We start from the raw sequence: 20,170 nt of genomic DNA, 5'->3' as shown, positions 1-20,170 counted from the left end.
CAAACCATTTCCACTGCGTAATGTTATTAACACATCTTACCTGCTGTGAAAAAAAGTCAGTGCACGAGCACCTAACCAAGCAGCCAGCCTTTACAAACATTTGTGAAAGAATGAGTTGTTCTCAGTTCCAACATGGTACTGTGATTTTGTGAAATTTCTTTCCTCCTAGATATTTCAGGATCAGGTAGGAGGTATTATTGCAAAGCTGAAACATTTAAGAACCACAGAAAAGAATCAGCTGCAAATGGATAGACCACAGTCATCAAGTGCACGGTGTGTAAAAGTGTGTGACGCTCTGCTGACTCAGTAACTGTAGAGTTTAACACCTCCATTAGCATTAACATCAGCACAAAGACAGTGCACAAGAAGCTTTATGGCATTGCCAAGTATATTTAGCATACCCAAATGTACATCTTCTAACAGAAGGAGTCAAAAGTGGAATTTATGGCCCCACAAAGATAGCTTCTTCATTATTTGCTCCAGTCTGCCTGGAGAGCTCTGTTGCCAAATGGAGAAAGTGCTCAAGGTAAGTGGTACAACTGGTCTGTGGGTCACTCCTGCTTGTGCTGTTGTTGGTCAACGAGCTTCCTTGTGAAGCGAAATATTAAAAACAATCAAAAGTGTCTACTGCAGTCACTGTCTGTGCTTTTTGTGTGTTTTTTAAATATGCATTTAAAGTTGTTCTCACAGCTTTCCCATTCAAGGTATAATTTGTTATGTGCTAAGTATTTACCTGCTTTTAAGACCTGCTAATGACCAGATGATTTTTATGATATTTGCTATACAGTGGGGCAAAAAAGTATTTAGTCAGCCACCGATTGTGCAAGTTCCCCCACCTAAAATGATGACAGAGGTCAGTAATTTGCACCAGAGGTACACTTCAACTGTGAGAGACAGAATGTGAAAAAAAAATCCATGAATCCACATGGTAGGATTTGTAAAGAATTTATTCGTAAATCAGGGTGGAAAATAAGTATTTGGTCAATAACAAAAATACAACTCAATACTTTGTAACATAACCTTTGTTGGCAATAACAGAGGTCAAACGTTTACTATAGGTCTTTACCAGGTTTGCACACACAGTAGCTGGTATTTTGGCCCATTCCTCCATGCAGATCTTCTCGAGAGCAGTGATGTTTTGGGGCTGTCGCCGAGCAACACGGACTTTCAACTCCCGCCACAGATTTTCTATGGGGTTGAGGTCTGGAGACTGGCTAGGCCACTCCAGGACTTTCAAATGCTTCTTACGGAGCCACTCCTTTGTTGCCCGGGCGGTGTGTTTTGGATCATTGTCATGTTGGAAGACCCAGCCTCGTTTCATCTTCAAAGTTCTCACTGATGGAAGGGGGTTTTGGCTCAAAATCTCACGATACATGGCCCCATTCATTCTGTCCTTAACACGGATCAGTCGTCCTGTCCCCTTGGCAGAAAAACAGCCCCATAGCATGATGTTTCCACCTCCATGCTTCACAGTAGGTATGGTGTTCTTGGGATGCAACTCAGTATTCTTCTTCCTCCAAACACGACGAGTTGAGTTTATACAAAAAAGTTCTACTTTGGTTTCATCTGACCACATGACATTCTCCCAATCCTCTGCTGTATCATCCATGTGCTCTCTGGCAAACTTCAGACGGACCTGGACATGCACTGGCTTCAGCAGCGGAACACGTCTGGCACTGCGGGATTTGATTCCCTGATGTTGACCTTTGTTACTTTGGTCCCAGCTCTCTGCAGGTCATTCACCAGGTCCCCCCGTGTGGTTCTGGGATCTTTGCTCACCGTTCTCATGATCATTTTGATCCCACGGGATGAGATCTTGCGTGGAGCCCCAGATCGTGGGAGATTATCAGTGGTCTTGTATGTCTTCCATTTTCTGATGATTGCTCCCACAGTTGATTTTTTCACACCAAGCTGCTTGCCTATTGTAGATTCACTCTTCCCAGTCTGGTGCAGGTCTACAATACTTTTCCTGGTGTCCTTCGAAAGCTCTTTGGTCTTGGCCATGGCGGAGTTTGGAGTCTGACTGTTTGAGGCTGTGGACAGGTGTCTTTTATACAGATGATGAGTTCAAACAGGTGCCATTCATACAGGTAACGAGTGGGGGACAGAAAAGCTTCTTACAGAAGACGTTACAGGTCTGTGAGAGACAGAGATTTTCCTTGTTTGAGGTGACCAAATACTTATTTTCCACCCTGATTTACGAATAAATTCTTTACAAATCCTACCATGTGGATTCATGGATTTTTTTTTTCACATTCTGTCTCTCACAGTTGAAGTGTACCTCTGGTGCAAATTACTGACCTCTGTCATCATTTTAGGTGGGGGAACTTGCACAATCGGTGGCTGACTAAATACTTTTTTGCCCCACTGTATGTATGCTATTTTTTTCAAGTCTAAATTGTAAGACTTGGTACTTTTCTTTTCCCTTAACTGGATAGAATGCAGAGAACATGGTTAAATCAGCAGCAGCAGCAACCATATGCTCATACTCTACCTTTTCATTTTGTTGTAACAAAATGCACACAGTCCCATAAATAGCTCACTGTGCATATTATACAAGCTTGTGCTGCAGCCTCTAGCCTGGTTATAAATCACACAATTATGGTGAAAGCGTGGAATAAAAACATCAAATGAATGCTAAGTCTGACAAAACATTCCATGAAGCGTATACTGACAGAAAGCATGAGGAATGTCAATAAGCAATTTGTGTACTTGAATGAAAAGATTTTCAGGGTGCTGGCTGGGATGATAAGTGGGATGTTCAAATGGCTTTCTGAATATGGAGATACAGCTCTTGATGTGTTGATGTCCCATAGACAATATGCAATATGTTATTTTATAACTGTAAGGAATGCCTTTACACCAGTTCTATCACTTCCATTTTACATTTCTGACTTTTCGTTTGTGTATTTTGTTCTTTTGTGGGTTTTTTTTTTTTTTTTTTTTTAAGTTTTAAAGTATTCATCAAAACGCATTCAACTGTGGAGAATAGGAGCATCAGGGCTTTGTGAAATCTCTGGGGCCCCATGGATAAGGATGCCAAGCCCTAAGGCTCATCCCAGCTGGATCAGTAATTGCATAAAAATTTCAGTGTGGAGAGATGCAGAGAGCTTCTTTTGAGTGGTGAATACATACGGATATACCTTACATTATACAGTGCATTTTTATGCATCAGTTCGTATCCCGTGATGTCAGGTTTGCACAAGTTAAAATGACAATTTTTGGTGACAGAAAAGACACAGAAAAAAATTTAGAATTTATTAGGAGTAGACAAATCCAGCTGTTGCCTGATACCTTAACTGGCTGGTAGCTGTAATGTCCTATTGAACATGGAGATGTAAGATTAGTATCAAGTGTATCATTTAAACACTGAATAATTACACTCTTACCCAAGAACGTGGATTTGTGCTCTTTACACAAGACATAGCTCTGATTATGACTCATGGGATATATTGATAATATACAACCCAACCAAAACCTGGTTCACAGGTGATAAATAATGTTTTAGTGGTGTTAAGAGGTTAAGGGATTGACCTTTCGAGAGACACCCGGAATGGCTAACCGAAGGTCGGACGGTCCTGATCCCCAAGGACCCCAAGAAGGGACCGGTCCCATCCAACTACCAACCAATAACCTGCCTCAGTACTACATTGAAGCTCCTGTCAGGCATCATATCGGCTAAGATGAACAGGCACATGGGTCAATACATGAGCGGGGCACAGAAAGGGATTGGCAAGAATACCAGAGGCACAAAACACCAGCTACTGGTAGACAGAACAGTCAGCCAAGACTGCAAGACCAGGCTGACCAAACTGTGCACTGCCTGGATTGATTACAAGAAGGCCTATGAGTCAGTGCCCCACAGCTGGATACTGGAATGCCTAGAATTGTACAAGATCAACAGGACACAAAAAGCCTTCATCAGGAACTCAATGGGGATGTGGCGTACAACACTAGAGGCCAACTCCAAGCCCATAGCACAAGTCACCATCAAGTGCGGGATCTACCAAGGAGATGCTCTGTCCCCACTGCTGCTCTGCATAGGCCTGAACCCCCTCAGTGAGATCATTAACAAGACTGCCTACGGATATCGACTACGGAACGGAGCAGTTGTCAGCCACCTCCTGTACATGGATGACATCAAGCTGTATGCCAAGAGTGAACGAGACATCGATTCACTGATCCACACTACCAGGATATACAGCAATGACATCAGGATTTCATTCGGGCTGGAGAAGTGTAGTCTGATGATAACAAAGAGAGGGAAGGTAGTCAGAACTGTGGGGATCGAGCTACGAGAAGGCAAAATTGCAGACATAGAGGTAGGGCTGCTCAATTAATCGAATTTTAATCACAATTACGATCTGGGCTTTCAACGATCATTAAAAATGACTGAGCCGATTATTAGCCCCTTCCTCATGCTTTACTCTCGCGCTGCTCCGTGTGGCAAATCCAGCGCACCTCTCTGCACTTCGAACATGCGTCACAACAATTAAGAGCAGCGGTCCCCAACCCCCGGGCCTTGGACCGGTACCGGTCTGTGAGTCGTTTGGTACCGGGCCGCGAGAGTTGAGGCACAGGTGTGAAATGTATGGTTTTCAGGGTTTTTATCAGTTTTCAGCGTTATTTTGTTATCGTTTTGATTGTTAACTCGGTTTTCCTGGGTCTTTTCACGTGTGTTATGAATAAATCTTTTTTTCTGTACCGGTACTAGTTTTATTTTGTTGCATTTATCCGCAACACCTTAAAGGCCGGTCTGTGAAAATATTGTCGGGCATAAACCAGTCCGTGACGGAAAAAAGGTTGGAGACCGCTGATTAAGAGGACCTGAGGGAAGCTCGGAAAGCTAAGCAGAAGTTATTTGGAGAGGAGAGTGACTGCCGTTGGTTGAAAAGAGAGGTAAAAAAAAAACTTCAGTGGTGTTGCACACTATTTTATATTATTTTTTAAAGTCATTATTCATTATTCAATACATTGTTATTGTTAACCCTTTAAGCCGGTCAGAGCAGCACGCTCCGTTTTGTATAACTATTTTTAAATCCCTGTATAACCTGAACCGTGTAAGCTAGCGCAATTTTTTTTTTTGCATATGAAACCAGAGGAGTTGTACTTACATCTCATGCCATCACCTTGTCCTAGGTCACGGTTTCCTTCCACATATAGCTTTGCAAAAATTGCATAAAAAGCGCTTGCAGGAACAAAAATATAATATTAAAGAAACACGTTTTGCCGATCCGATCAGCTGTTCGTAACACTTCCCACAGTGAAACAGACTCAGCGCGAACTATCGCATGTCCGCCATTTCCTGCCCGAAACCGGAAGGGACGTCATTTTCGCGGAAAATGTCGTTTTTTACTTGTAGGCCTTAAAAGCCTATACTGGTGTTTTTATAAGTCATGTTTGACTTTTCTGAATAGTTTCTGGGATGCTTAGAACTCGAATTGCACTGGTGGAAACAGTTTATTTTGCTGCACATGCTGTTTTCGTTGCAAATTTGCATCATAGGATTGTTTTTTTGTTTTTCCTGCAGTATATAAAAATTGGTGTATCTCCAAAATAAAACTATGAAGCCCCTCAAAATAAATTTCCTGTTGTTGTAAACTATTTTTTGCAACTTTTTTGTATTTAAAGTTTTGAGGGATAAACCTCTTAAATTTCTCCAAGTAGAAATATATATATATATATATATATATATAAAAAAAAGATTTTCAATTTTTTTTGTAGTTTATTGCACTTTTTTGCAATTAATGTAGTTACTATGGACTTAATGCATACATATTATTAAAATATGGGCTATAACAGTTGTATAGCAATTTGAAATGCTCCCACAAATGGCATTACAACATGTAAAAAAATAATATAAGCTCTGGCGGACTTGGTTCTATACTAGGTCTTAAAGGGTTAAATAAATATCGTCAAATAATCGAGATCTCAATTTCAGTGAAAATAATCGTGATTATCATTTTTGCCATAATCGAGCAGCCCTACATAGAGGACACCTGGGGATCCCGCAGGCGAATGGGAACCATGAAGAGGCAGCTAGGAAAGCTGCAACCACCAAGTACCTGCAGAGGGTCAGGCAAGTCCTGAGGAGTCAGCTGAACGGTAAGAACAAGATCCGGGCCATCAACACCTACGCCCTGCCCGTGATCAGGTATTCAGCTGGTATAATAAGTTGGCCAAAGGAGGAGATAGAAGCCACTGACATAAAGACAAGAAAGCGCCTTACTATGCATGGAGGGTTTCACCCCAAGTCCAGCACCCTGAGGCTGTACGGTAAGCGGAAGGAAGGGGCCCGGGGACTGGTGAGTGTCAGCACCACAATCCAGGATGAGACAACGAACATCCAAGAATACATTGGGAAGATGGCCCCAACTGACCGAGTGCTCAGTGAATACCTCAGGCAGCAGAAACCCAAGAAAGAGGAGGGAGACGAGGAACCATCATGGAAGGACAGGCCCCTGCACGGTATGTACCACCGGCAGATAGAGGAGGTGGCTGATATCCAGAAATCCTACCAGTGGCTGGACAAAGCTGGACTTAAAGACAGCACAGAGGCACTAATCATGGCAGCGCAAGAACAAGCTCTGAGTACAAGATCCATAGAGGCTGGGGTCTATCACACCAGGCAAGACCCCAGGTGCAGGCTGTGTAAAGATGCCCCAGAGACAATCCAGCACATAACAGCAGGGTGCAAGATGCTAGCAGGCAAGGCATACATGGAACGCCATAACCAAGTGGGCGGCATAGTATACAGAAACATCTGTGCCGAATACGGCCTGGAAGTTCCGAGGTCAAAATGGGAGATGCCCCCAAGGGTGGTGGAGAATGACCGAGCTAAGATCCTGTGGGACTTCCAGATACAGACGGACAAAATGGTGGTGGCTAACCAACCGGACATAGTGGTGGTAGACAAACAGAAGAAGACTAGAGTCTAGAAATGAATATTGCTGTACTTTTAAATTAAAAGTTTTAGGTTTGAATAAAATGGATTCTGGCCTTGTCTTACCTTTTTTTAACTAAGGATTACATTGGGTTTTGAAGTCTGGATGAATGAGGTTTTATTTAAAATATAATTGATTGTGGTTTGTCAGTGTTAACTTCCACTGTTAATGGAGAATGGTCTTGGTCCAGCCATCTGCTAGAAGCAGATATACCTTGTCTGTTGTCCTCAGGCTGCAGCAGAACCAATTTCTTTATTGGCTCTACTACTCAGATGCAAGGGAGAAGGAAACCAGATAAATGAATTCCTCTCAGCTACAAGCTGATATTAACACTCATGCTATCCTTTGTATCAAGGGCCATGCAAAAAACAATAGAGAGGCAATGAAAGACAGTGACTAAGAAAGTGGGATGTGTTGAGGGAAGACAGATAGGTAAAAGAGACTGTTTCTCAGTTTGCATGTTTGTTTATGTCTTTGATGCTTTGTAAATAAAAGCTAATGGCCAAAATACAACTCCAAAAGAAAAAAACAAGAGTTTAATTGGAATATAAGAAATCACTGAACAGGCAGATGAGTATTGAACTCATGAAGTTATTATATGGAGGAAAAGAGATGCTTATTTGTTTGTTTTTTTTTTGGGGGGGGGGGGGGGGGGGGTTAAGACATTTTAATATCGGGTATTAAAATCTCTTAAAAAAACCAAAAAAACCAAAAAAGAAAACCAAGCATCAAACCTCTGGAGCTGTCAAGTACATCTACTTCAAATTAACTGAAAACTGCAGTTTCTCAAATGGCCACTTGATTAACCTTATAACCTTTTTTCTTTTTCCTCTTTTAATTAAATTGAAACTCTATCAATTTTGCAAATATTGTCCAATGTTCTGATTCAGGTCATTCACTCCTATGTATTGCCAGCAGAGATGGGCAGTAATGCGTTAAAAGTAATGCGTTACTGTAATCCGATTACCCCTTTCAAGTAACAAGTAAAGTAAGAATAACTATTGCAAAAAAAAAAGTCATTAGATTACTGTTACTTTCCAGTAAGCAGGCTGCGTTACTGCGTTACTAAACGGTGATTTTGTTTGTGAGAGTGTCTCATGGCAATGACGTACAAGTGTGCGACGTCCGTGGTTGCAACAGAGGTGTGTAAGTCAACAATGGATGACAAAAAAGTGACAAAAACATTAGCATCTGCTGTACACTCTGCATGGGAAGAAAACTTTCTACAGCAAAAAATTTACCTTCAAATCTGAGCAAGCACCTAGCACTCTGCCATGGGAATGTGAAATTCACAGAGAAACACTGACATGACCGCTATTGCATCAGGCAAACCTCCACCGGCCCCGCTCCTGCTAAGCAGGTGAAAATAGATTTAAGAGCGACAAAACTTAGTGCTGCTGAATCTTTGATTTGAATTCTTTTGAGTGTAAACACAAAAACTATGCAGAAAATAACATATTAAACAAATTTCTTCCAGTCAGAGAATGTTGCATATAATTTATTTTTTGCTTGATGCAATGTGCATAAAGTTAAAAGATTCAAACTAATAAAACAAGTTTTTAAAAGAGATTTTTTCGTTTAATTCAATTTTATATGATGGATTATGCAGAAAAAACAGAATTGGGCTGAAAGGTCTATTGCTTTATTGTGTATTCAGGTTGTGTATCATGTTTTTAAAAAGTAACAAAGTAATAAAGTAACTAATTACTTTTTAAAATAAGTAATCAGTAAAGTAACGGGATTACTTTCTTGTAAAAGTAGTAAATTGCTATTTTCAAGTAACTTGACCAACACTGATTGTCAGTGAGAGTTATTCCATAAGAAAAACTCTATGTGAAAGGGTTGTCTCAAACAAAGAAGAAAAACCTATTTAGAAATCAGCTCAGAGATAAGTGCCTGGGGGTTTAAGCTGTAAGTCAAAAATTCTATTGAAATCTATCAATACCTCTATTTAAATTACTACAGCACATTCCCTGGCTTTTTAAAATGTTCACACTTATGACAAGCACAATGTAGATGTGTGTTCTTACCTATTTTGTTGACAATAGTATGATCAAACAGTTGGCTTACTTTAATTTTTTTTTTTTTTTAAATAAGGTAAACAGACTGGTTCTTGTATAGCACTTTTCTTGGGGTTGTATCTTGCCCAAGGATATTTAGCATGCAGACTGGAGCAGCCATGCATCACCACCAACCTTCTGATTTGTACATGACCTGCTCTAACTCCTGAGCTACTGAGCTATTGCCACCCCAAAAACTATACCCCTTCAAAAATTCCAGCCTAAAACCCAAAAAGAAACAACTATAGAGAAAGAATAGTTGTAAACCCTCTAGCCAAGATATCATAAAATTCATTAAATATGTGGCTATTAATATCTAATCAAATAAAAAGGGGAAAAAAAGGGAACAATATTTCATTGGCATCAAAGTTTCGATGTGTTGTCAAACTCAAATGATTGGAACAAGTAAAAAGGCAGCAGGTTTATACAAATCTGACACAGTAACAGTCAGCCGCAGGTGATCCGTACTGTATTATTGTGATCTCTGCAGATAGAGAGGAAGACAGATTTGTTTCTCTGTTGGATCAATGGCTAAGCCTCCCATGGCACTCTCTGCCTCATTTATTTTCTCGACTTTGATTTCATTGTTGGAACTGAGTGGAGGGTGTCTCCTTATGAATGCTTGGAGCTCAGCAGTTCCAGCACTCATCCATCTCTGTTGGATTCTTTATTAGTTGTCTTCTTATCTATCTTAGTGAAAATGTCATGATATTGCAGTTTGGCTGTCACAGCACAGCTTCTAAATCCAATCGTACCCTTTAGATTTATTGGGAATCTAGATTACTGTATTGACCTTGTCTATCTCTGGCACAAGGTATAGAAAGGGACTCTCCTTTGTGTAGGTATATTCGTATAGGTCTTTCTATAAAAAAAACCCAACAACAACAACTTTGTGCTACTAGGTGCTATAAATAGGTAAATTGCCATAGCAAAAAAAAGCAAGAAGAATGGCTTTATGGAAATAGAAATTTGGTGGCAACCCCTTTCTATCATGCTGCTAGTCTTTTGAGTTTAGTGAAAAACCATTTTTGACTAAGTGTCTGTCACTGTAATGTAAAGTACTCAGGACACAAACTGGAAAGACTACTGACTTATGGGACCTCATTTTTATACAGGGAGTGCAGAATTATTAGGCAAATGAGTATTTTGTCCACATCATCCTCTTCATGCATGTTGTCTTACTCCAAGCTGTATAGGCTCGAAAGCCTACTACCAATTAAGCATATTAGGTGATGTGCATCTCTGTAATGAGAAGGGGTGTGGTCTAATGACATCAACACCCTATATCAGGTGTGCATAATTATTAGGCAACGTCCTTTCCTTTGGCAAAATGGGTCAAAAGAAGGACTTGACAAGCTCAGAAAAGTCAAAGATAGTGAGATATCTTGCAGAGGGATGCAGCAGTCTCAAAATTGCAAAGCTTCTGAAGCGTGATCAACAGGTGTGCAAGAAGCGTGTGGAAAAACCAAGGTGCAAAATAACTGCCCATGAACTGAGAAAAGTCAAGCGTGCAGCTGCCAAGATGCCACTTGCCACCAGTTTGGCCATATTTCAGAGCTGCAACATCACTGGAGTGCCCAAAAGCACAAGGTGTGCAATACTCAGAGACATGGCCAAGGTAAGAAAGGCTGAAAGACGACCACCACTGAACAAGACACACAAGCTGAAACGTCAAGATTGGGCCAAGAAATATCTCAAGACTGATTTTTCTAAGGTTTTATGGACTGATGAAATGAGAGTGAGTCTTGATGGGCCAGATGGATGGGCCCGTGGCTGGATTGGTAAAGGGCAGAGAGCTCCAGTCCGACTCAGACGCCAGCAAGGAGGAGGTGGAGTACTGGTTTGGGCTGGTATCATCAAAGATGAGCTTGTGGGGCCTTTTTGGGTGGAGGATGGAGTCAAGCTCAACTCCCAGTCCTACTGCCAGTTTCTGGAAGACACCTTCTTCAAGCAGTGGTACAGGAAGAAGTCTGCATCCTTCAAGAAAAACATGATTTTCATGCAGGACAATGCTCCACCACACGCGTCCAAGTACTCCACAGCGTGGCTGGCAAGAAAGGGTATAAAAGAAGAAAAACTAATGACATGGCCTCCTTGTTCACCTGATCTGAACCCCATTGAGAACCTGTGGTCCATCATCAAATGTGAGATTTACAAGGAGGGAAAACAGTACACCTCTCTGAACAGTGTCTGGGAGGCTGTGGTTGCTGCTGCACGCAATGTTGATGGTGAACAGATCAAAACACTGACAGAATCCATGGATGTTTGTTTTTGTTTTGTTTTTGAATGTCAGAAATGTATATTTGTGAATGTGGAGATATTATATTGGTTTCACTGGTAAAAATAAATAATTGTAATGGGTATATATTTGTTTATTGTTAAGTTGCCTAATAATTATGCACAGTAATAGTCACCTGCACACACAGATATCCCCCTAAAATAGCTAAAACTAAAAACAAACTAAAAACTACTTCCAAAAACATTCAGCTTTGATATTAATGAGTTTTTTGGGTTCAATGAGAACATGGTTGTTGTTCAATAATAAAATTATTCCTCAAAAATACAACTTGCCTAATAATTCTGCACTCCCTGTATATTCCTAGGAAAATGGAAAATAGGTGCAGTGAATTATTGAAATGTATCTGCAAACATACATTGAAGTCAAAGGTCAGTCAAAAACTGTGTCTGTACAATTCTAACAAGCTAGAAAGTCACAATTTGGTATGACCTCTTCTAAGCTCCTTTGGACTCTGGTTGGCTGCCTTTTCTATCCAAGTGTTCTCTTTCTGCATTGTGCCATGCTGAAAAATGAAAGCAGTGCCAATCACATGCCTCTCAGATGGTATTGAATGGTGGAACAAAATCTAACGATACAATTCTGCCTTCATAATTCCATCAAGTTTGACAAAATCCCCAACACCGCTGGCTGAAATGTAACCCCAGACCACGATAGAGCTTCCACCATGTTTTGCAGATGGCTGCAGACACTTACTGTTGTAGCCGTCTCCTGAAATACTCATAACATACATTTATGAGTAGCAAAAATACATTTGAGGCAAAAATTTCAAATGTTTCTGTCACACAGTGGAAATTTGTATTTATCTTGTATATTGTTTTATTCTGATTTTTAGTGTTTATTTATGAGTGTTGTTTTATTTGCATGGTTTTATTCTGTTTCTATTGCATGGTTTTTAGTGTTTTATGTGACATGGTTTTTATCCACTGTGGACTGGCTGCACATGGGACAAATTAGCTGATAGGGACCACCTGCTGAGGCAGGGGTGTGTCCAGAGGTGGCCTATCAGCTGTGTAAAGACCTTTTAAAAACAGGCTAGCTGAGCACTGAAGAGAGAGGCCCCAGACTGGAAGGTTAATGCGAGATGGCCAGTGTGATGCGGTGACCAAGTCCTGACCTCATGGAACGGCAACAGTAAGAGACAACGCGTGTGATTGGCAGCAGGGCAGAGGTTTACCTGCATTTGTGAGTAGGGTCTCTACTGTTGTTTACTGGGTGCAGTTGGATTGGGGGAGGGTCACCATGGCCATGAGCCAGGGCCGCTTCTGGGACCATTGTTCTGGCAGAACGCAAGCCGGGCTGGGAAGTGATGGGCCAGCGGAAGGACAAGAAGATGGGTGGCTCTTTCTTGTCTGCCGAAGACGGGGCTGGCGTGGACTCTGCTCTAAAGGAGGAATTCCTGGCCTGCGGATGGACCCATAATGAACATGTGGCCTAATTATAGTAGGGGGGGGGTTAGTGAATGTAGAAAATGGTAGTTTTACGGGTTTTAGAATTGTTTTTAGTAGAGAGCAAACATTTTATTACGTACATTTTAAGGGTGTTTTATTTGTGCTCCCTGGCCTAGTAATAAACTGTTTCTGATCAGACCTGCTTCCTTTCTGTGCCCGTGGTATCTGACTCGCTTGCTCCCCCTTGTATTTTAAAGAATCTTTCTTTTTAGCGTGACATTCTGGCGCGACCGCTTTAGTGTCCGCCACGCGTTACATTTCCATATTTCAAAGCTGCTGTAGCTCTTCCTTAAGAATGGTTTCTTCATAGCCACCCTTCCACTATTTCTGATGAGGTTTCAGTGAAGAGTAGATGATACTTTTTCATAGATTCAAGTAAAGAAACTGGAACAAATGTATTTTTGTAACAAGCAGCTTTGTTTAACTAAGTTTAACTAAGTGCTTTGTTTTTCACTAACCTTTATGTTACGTGTAGAGACAACACTGCTTAATCCCTAAAGTTAGGTACATTTTTATGCTTGAATAATTCAGAGGTCAGTGTAGCTGAAGTGTCTTAACAAATAAAACATTCATCTGAAAATGGGCTCGTACAAAGAGTAAAAAAGGAATTGATGTCCAAAGCAAACCTTTAAAATACCCTCGGAATTCCTGGAGAACTATTGCTCAAGACCACTTTAAAAACTTAAATGAAGATCTAAAGAACTGGTTGGGATTCCAAACTTTTGCATAGTACTCTATAGCAAACTTTTCTCTCAGTTATCTTGGCTGTGTCAGGTTGATTAACAAGATCTATCTACAATATCCATTCTAACTTTAGAAAGTGACATCTTCGAGGAAGACTCTTTAACCTTTTATGAATGACTACAAAGGATGATTGTAATTATGTATGTCCTCATCACTGCACATTATGTAAGCGCTACCTCCCAGCTGTCCCACACAAGGTCATTGCGTGGGATTAAGCTTTAGCCACCAAAGACATTACAGCAGGCCTCACTATGGACAAACAAAATATGCTGGATGGAACACATGCAAAGTATTTTAAAGAGGACCTATGATATGTTTTCCACCTTCACATGCTACACTGATGCTCATATTAAAAATGCCTACAGTTTTTTAAAAATTAGGTCAGTGTATTTACATGTATTCCCTGTGAGCCAAAACCTTTGGTTTCTGGCAGCTCGAACACTTGGTGATCATCTCTGGCACACAGCTCTGGCTGTGAGCTCAGCAGTCCCACCCACCTGCTCTGTCTGAGTCAGAAAGTTTGTTGACCATTTTGAAGCTGAGTACTTAGCAAGGTTTGGAAGCTGACCAATAATACTCTTGCTTGTGAAATATAAAACTAGACTGAGTCTTTTTTTATATCATCAACAGCAAAAGCCACTTGTTTACACCATGCACCAGAGAAGTCTTCAGTTAACAGGTAAGCTGGATTTTTATCTAGGCTAATGCTAAAAGACGGGCTGTTCCTTATATAAAGGGCATGGTTTAGGAATGTTGGGGACTGAAATACATTAGCTACATTCTAATGTATTTCAATCAGTGTTTTTTGTTTTTTTTTTTTTTTTTTTTCAAATTGAGCACCAATCTTCACTGACCCTCTATAGTCTCTGGTTGGCCCATCATTGCTAATCTGTGTCTTGTATCAAAATACAGACAAACTGAATTGAGAATACAGTTTTAATGAAAATAATTAATATATTAACAATGTACCTAAGCTAGGCTGCTCATTTTCATTCTTCTTCTCATTCTTCTTCTCATTCTTTGTGTGTGTGTGTGTGTGTGTGTGTGTGTGTGTGTGTGTAAAATTTTGATCTAAGTGGCATAAGTGAGATACTATATGTTCACAGCTTGTACAGACTAAAATTTTGCTCACTAGTACCTGAATCATGCTGCCACTGTTGGCTAAATTTAAATCAATAAAATAATACATATGAAAAGGGCCAGTTTACACCAGTCTTCTACTATGACTGAATTATTATGATGATAACAAATTGCCTCCAGTAGCAATAATTAGCTTACTACATTAATAATTTTCTATAAAGGAAATAAGGTAATATTGGGTTGCATAGGTGAGTTAGCTAGGTTTCTGCTAGCAGCCAAAACAGATGAGCATCGCTATCTTTCTTCAACTGAAACTGAAACATTTCTAAAGAGCTAGAACTAAGCTGAGACTTAACTAATAAGAATGATCAAGCCTGTAAGTCGAAAAATAATTATGTAACCACAGGGGAATTCATTTATTGTTTGCTTCATTAAAATAAAAATAATAAATGAATAAAATAAAATGAGGCATACCATTCAGGGCAATGTTCCCTCTAATTTTTCATTTGTCTGAGCGAACACCCAAACTCCCTGAGTGGTTCCTTGGACCACTGTGAGCAACAGCAGACGTGTGCACTGTGGCCACGCCAGCATCGAATCCATCCAAGTTACATGGTTTATTAAAATAATCAAATTACAGCATTTACATTTATGTTAGACTACTTTTAATTAACTGCTTTAGCCCACTTACAATTAAAAAAATATATATATATTGTTCATGACCTTTGTAATATGCTAACCCTATTGGAAGTAAAAATAACTTGAACTCCAGTTTTGAAAACACAACTTTCTCTTTCTTTTTTCTTTTTTATAAATCTCTGACTTGTATTGTGAGTATGAGTCTGTGGTCTGGGAGAGAGCTCTGTAACTCTCTGTCTGCAAAACACAATATATAATGACCAATGTTGGGCAATTAATTATATAGTTACTTCTTCAAAAAAGTAACTGAGTTTAGCAAACAACAACGTTTTTTGCAGCTGTTTACCTAAAAATGCAGCCAAGGCGTTTTTTTAAATAAACATTTAAAACTAACAATCAGGTGTTCTGCATCAAATTTGATGCCACTCCAAAAATAATTTCTGGCCACTGTGAGATAAAGGAGAACATCACAAGCCTGATACCTGCAGGCCTGACAACAGGACACGTATCACTCCTGTAACACCTGTAGCACTCAGTACATGCTTCGAAGTTTGTACGTACTATTACGTTTTTAAGTGTTTTGGAGTTTTTACATGTTTTGGAGTTTGTGTGTGCTTTGTCTCTAGGGGCCACCGTAAATATACTTTTATTTATTCACTCCACATAAAATGTAATAAATAAATCATATATTACAAAAACCAACTATTCACAGTTCAACTTTTAACTATTTAAATTTTCAGCTTTTTCCTTTTACAAATTTAAAGTGAAACAACACAAAACACTGCAAACCACAACACAATTAAATATAAATTTAAATATGAAAACAAAAAGAACATGCATATTCTCTGTCATATGGGACAGCATGAATAAACCTTCTGAATCCTTTATCATCCGCAACTTAAAATAGTTGTGGATGATCTCTATACCTTTCTAATGTGACGTTGTTGTCCCTGGCTCTCTTTATCTGTCTCTCTCTCCCGCTCTGTTCCAGTGCTACTGCGAGTGTAACTACCGCCCCTCCCCCCTCTTCCCAGCGCAAAGCACAAGGCTCGCTTGCGGAGTGAAGCAGAAAAAAAGTGCGAGAGAGAGGGTGAGAAAGAACAAAAAACAAAACCCACAGCTCGTGATAAGGAGCCGGCTCTAACGGTGTGTTCACACCGAACGCGATGGACGCGAATAGAGCGTCAGGTTTACATGTAAAGTCAATGGAAAGGCGCGATGACACGCGATTGCAGGTCCCGCGAAAATTCGGAAGCAGATTTGCGTCTGGTGCGTTTGACGCACGAATAAAACCACGCGCGTGAGTTTTTGTGTTGCATTTTGTGCATATGCGCGTTTCGCGTCTACCGCTCGAGTTGGAAAAATCTGAACTCCAGCGTCAAATCGCGCCGCGACAACCAATCAGGAGCCTGGTGACGTGGCTGTGACCTAGGTCAAAGGGGAAGATCCAGCCAAAGCCCTTCATACTTCAATGGAGGGGAAGGCTAATCAATGCGGTAGCAAACAGCCCGGAGCTGTACGACACCAGCTGCTTTCTGTATCGAGACAGGAATATAAAGGACCGAGCTTGGAGGAAGATATGTGAAGAGATTGGGCAACCTGGTAAGTTCATTCATTTCTCTTTTGAAAGTTTTTACTGACCCGGGGAAGCCGCACAAAAGCTAGCAAGCCACCGCTATTTTCCCACTGACGTACAAATACCGTTCTGCTTTTATCCATGTTGTCATTTAGGAATATATTTTATTGTTTATTAATAAACAGCACACAGTGGTCCCGCTCATGCTTCGCTTTTTCGCTGATTTGTTATTGCACAGTACAGCATTGCATTCTGCAGCCTGATTGACAAATCTCCTTCGTGTCGTGTCTCCTGCGCTTGCCAAATTTATCATGTTTGGTTTTGATAGCCATCACGTCCAATAGAAAAAAAAGCACAAAAACACCCATAACTATGACCCTCATTCGGAAATAGACACCTGCACTGCGAGGGAAAAAGGCGAGGGAAAGTGGCGGGCAGATGAAGACAAAACGCGGCATAATAATACTTTTACGTTTTGCAATCTACAAAGGTTTGCACTTTGAGAATCAATTGTGAGAACTGTGACCAATGTTCATGTGTGTGGGGAAAAAAGTGTATAAAGTGCGTGGCGAGGGGCTAGTTATTCTGAGAACCCCTGCAATAAATGAGGAACCACTGTCTACTCTATGATTATTATATTCAACCTGTTAACATTTAATACTGTATTGATAGAACCAACTGATTCTGCAGCAGAGCATCCCCTGTTGCTTCTCCTGGCTCCCCAGTCCCTGAGCTCCTGCTGCTGCACCACAGGTATGTAATTGTAGCATCAGCAGTACAGCAAGCACTGATAGCTTTTTACTCGGTGGGATCCCCTTGTGATCACCTTTACTAAATGTCTACAACCAATCTGATTATATCCTGCTTGGTTTTTTTCGATGTTGAAATGAAAATCTAGTAGCAGCCTTCTCATTTCTTTGTGTTTAGTGCTGTTTTACGGGCCCACAGAGGAGGACAGCTCTGAGGCAGATGAGGGACGGGTCCCAGGACGGTCCATCTGCGCTGGAGCTGGCCATCCTGGAGTCCCTGAAGAGGCCACACCAGTCTCCAATGGAGCATTTCCTCCTCAGCCTTGTTCCTGCTCTGGAGAGCAGCTGGGTCCTTTTTATTCCTGTCTCTCTGTAAATACTTATATTTTATATATTTATGTTTAATGTTTTCTGTTTGAGAATTTTAATATTATTTAAAATAAATTTTTATAATGACTAATGTCTCAGTTCTACTACACAGCAAATGTTAGCACACATGTAGAATTTATTTCATATTGTACTAATGACAAATATACTAATACAGTGGGATGCAAAAGTTTGGGCAACATTGTTAATAGCCATCATTTTCCTGTATAAATCGTTATTACAATAAAAAAGACGGTTAAATATATCATACAGGAGACACACAGTGATATTTGAGAAGTGAAAAGAAGTTCACTGGATTTACAGAAAGTGTGCAATAATTGTTTAAACAAAATCAAGCAGGTGCATAAATTTGGGCACCACAAAAAAAGAAATGGAATAAATATTTAGTGTACATCAATGTGTGTGTCTCCTATATGATATATGCGGTTCCTCTGGGCGTGCTTCCCATCCAGAGCTCCACAGCAGAGAGGGAAGTTCCAGCGCTCCTGGAATCCCTCTGTGATGGACCGCCAGTCTTCAGTTGAAGGCACAGCCATGAAATCGTCCACTAGACAGTCCCAGATGGCCATCACTACCTGGGGGATGATCTGGCTCACCGTGGACACACCAACTCGAAAACTGAACGCGATGGTCCTGAAGGAGTCCCCGGTGGCAAGGAACCTGGACAAAATTGTTCAAAATTAGTATTATGTGTACTGCAGTTACAAAATACATTATTCAAATTCCAAAATACTTTTGTAATGTCTGATTTAAATCACAAAACTTAAATCTTACATAAAACATTTTGTAATTATAAGGATAATTAAAAAAATGTATATTAGATAATATCTAAAACAGTTGTGTTTTGTTTTAACTTTAACATATCATAATTTGGTTGGTAGCAACTTTTACAACTACAGTGTGAAAATCACTCATAATTCCTAAACATGTCAATCAGGTAGGAATGAAGTAAGACATTAATAGAAATAACGAGCTGTAGCCCTTTCCTTGCTTAAATCATTAATATTTTTGAAAAATTAATCTGTGATAAGACAGCTTATTAAGATAGAACCATGTAACTAAAGATGAACCATACTGTTCAGTTTTATCTAACTCTCAGTTTTAATAAAGGCTGGTGACCCCTGTTATAGAGTCTGACAGCTGCAGGGATTATATACAAATATTCAACTATACCAGAATTAAACCAGGTCTAAATAAAAAGGAGTGAGTATCACTACAAAGGTTAACTCAGTGGTCCTAATGCTACAGTTTGATATCAGCAAACACCGAGCGCATACATTGATGTGACACCACAGCCATGCTATCATCGCAAACACTGATAACAGCATAAATCGAATTAAATCTGGACTTGATGAGACCTTCTGAGTATCACTAGAAACATTATAAAGAGTCGTCTCCGTACCACAGTTTTCTATCAGTAAACACCGAGAGCATTCACTGTTAGCAGTGTATAAATGGATGGTTTAGCATATTAGCACAGGTATCAATAAAGGACTACCGTATTAAATACTTTTACTAACCTCAGGCAGACAGACAGGCGCTCTGCAGGTGGGATTGAGCGCCTGCTGGGACCGACGAGGGAAAGCAGGTCCTCAAACTGGCCGACGGTGATATCGCTGGAATCGGCCGTCATCCAGGCGCAGCTCCTGGAGCAAATGGTGAAACTCACCAAACTGCTCACGCCTCTGGACGACCTGATGGACCCAGGTACGGCAAGGACGTCTTTTACGCCGCTGCTCTGCTCTCCACAGTACATAGAGAAGGGAGACTCTCTCTTCAAGCGCTAGCTTGACAGCCGCCATCTTGCAAAGATACCGGTCTGGCACAACTTCCTCCCACATTCCTCCCACATTTCCGGTTCACGCGCGGCGATGGATTTTTCTTGGACACGCGTTGAGACGCGAATGTGCACGCGTCAAATTAGTGGCGTTTTGTTCGCGTCCATCGCGTTCGGTGTGAACACACCGTAAGAGCCATTTCGTTCGCGACTGACACATCACTAGTGGCTATAGCAGCGCTTCCACAGATTCAGTAACATTAGCAAGTGGTGGAGGCCAGCAGGTGGATGAGGGAAAGGGGAGGCAGGAGGAGGAGAGACCCGAGGTGGCCTCCAGTCCGAGTGTCAGGTGAACTGAATTTCAGGTAAGAAGTTATGACCTGCAGTCTATCTGGGTCAGATATAAACCAAGTTTAGGTGTAGTTTATTTTCGTTATGCTGACTTTTTCGTACTGGTACTAACTAGC

The sequence above is a fragment of the Aulonocara sp. 'chitande type north' Nkhata Bay genome, linkage group LG15, assembly GCF_057382095.1.
Source record: "Aulonocara sp. 'chitande type north' Nkhata Bay isolate Kocher_YH1m ecotype deep benthic linkage group LG15, A_spYH_male_GT1.1, whole genome shotgun sequence".
Taxonomy (NCBI): domain Eukaryota; kingdom Metazoa; phylum Chordata; class Actinopteri; order Cichliformes; family Cichlidae; genus Aulonocara; species Aulonocara sp. 'chitande type north' Nkhata Bay.
This window is presented reverse-complemented; position numbering follows the sequence as displayed.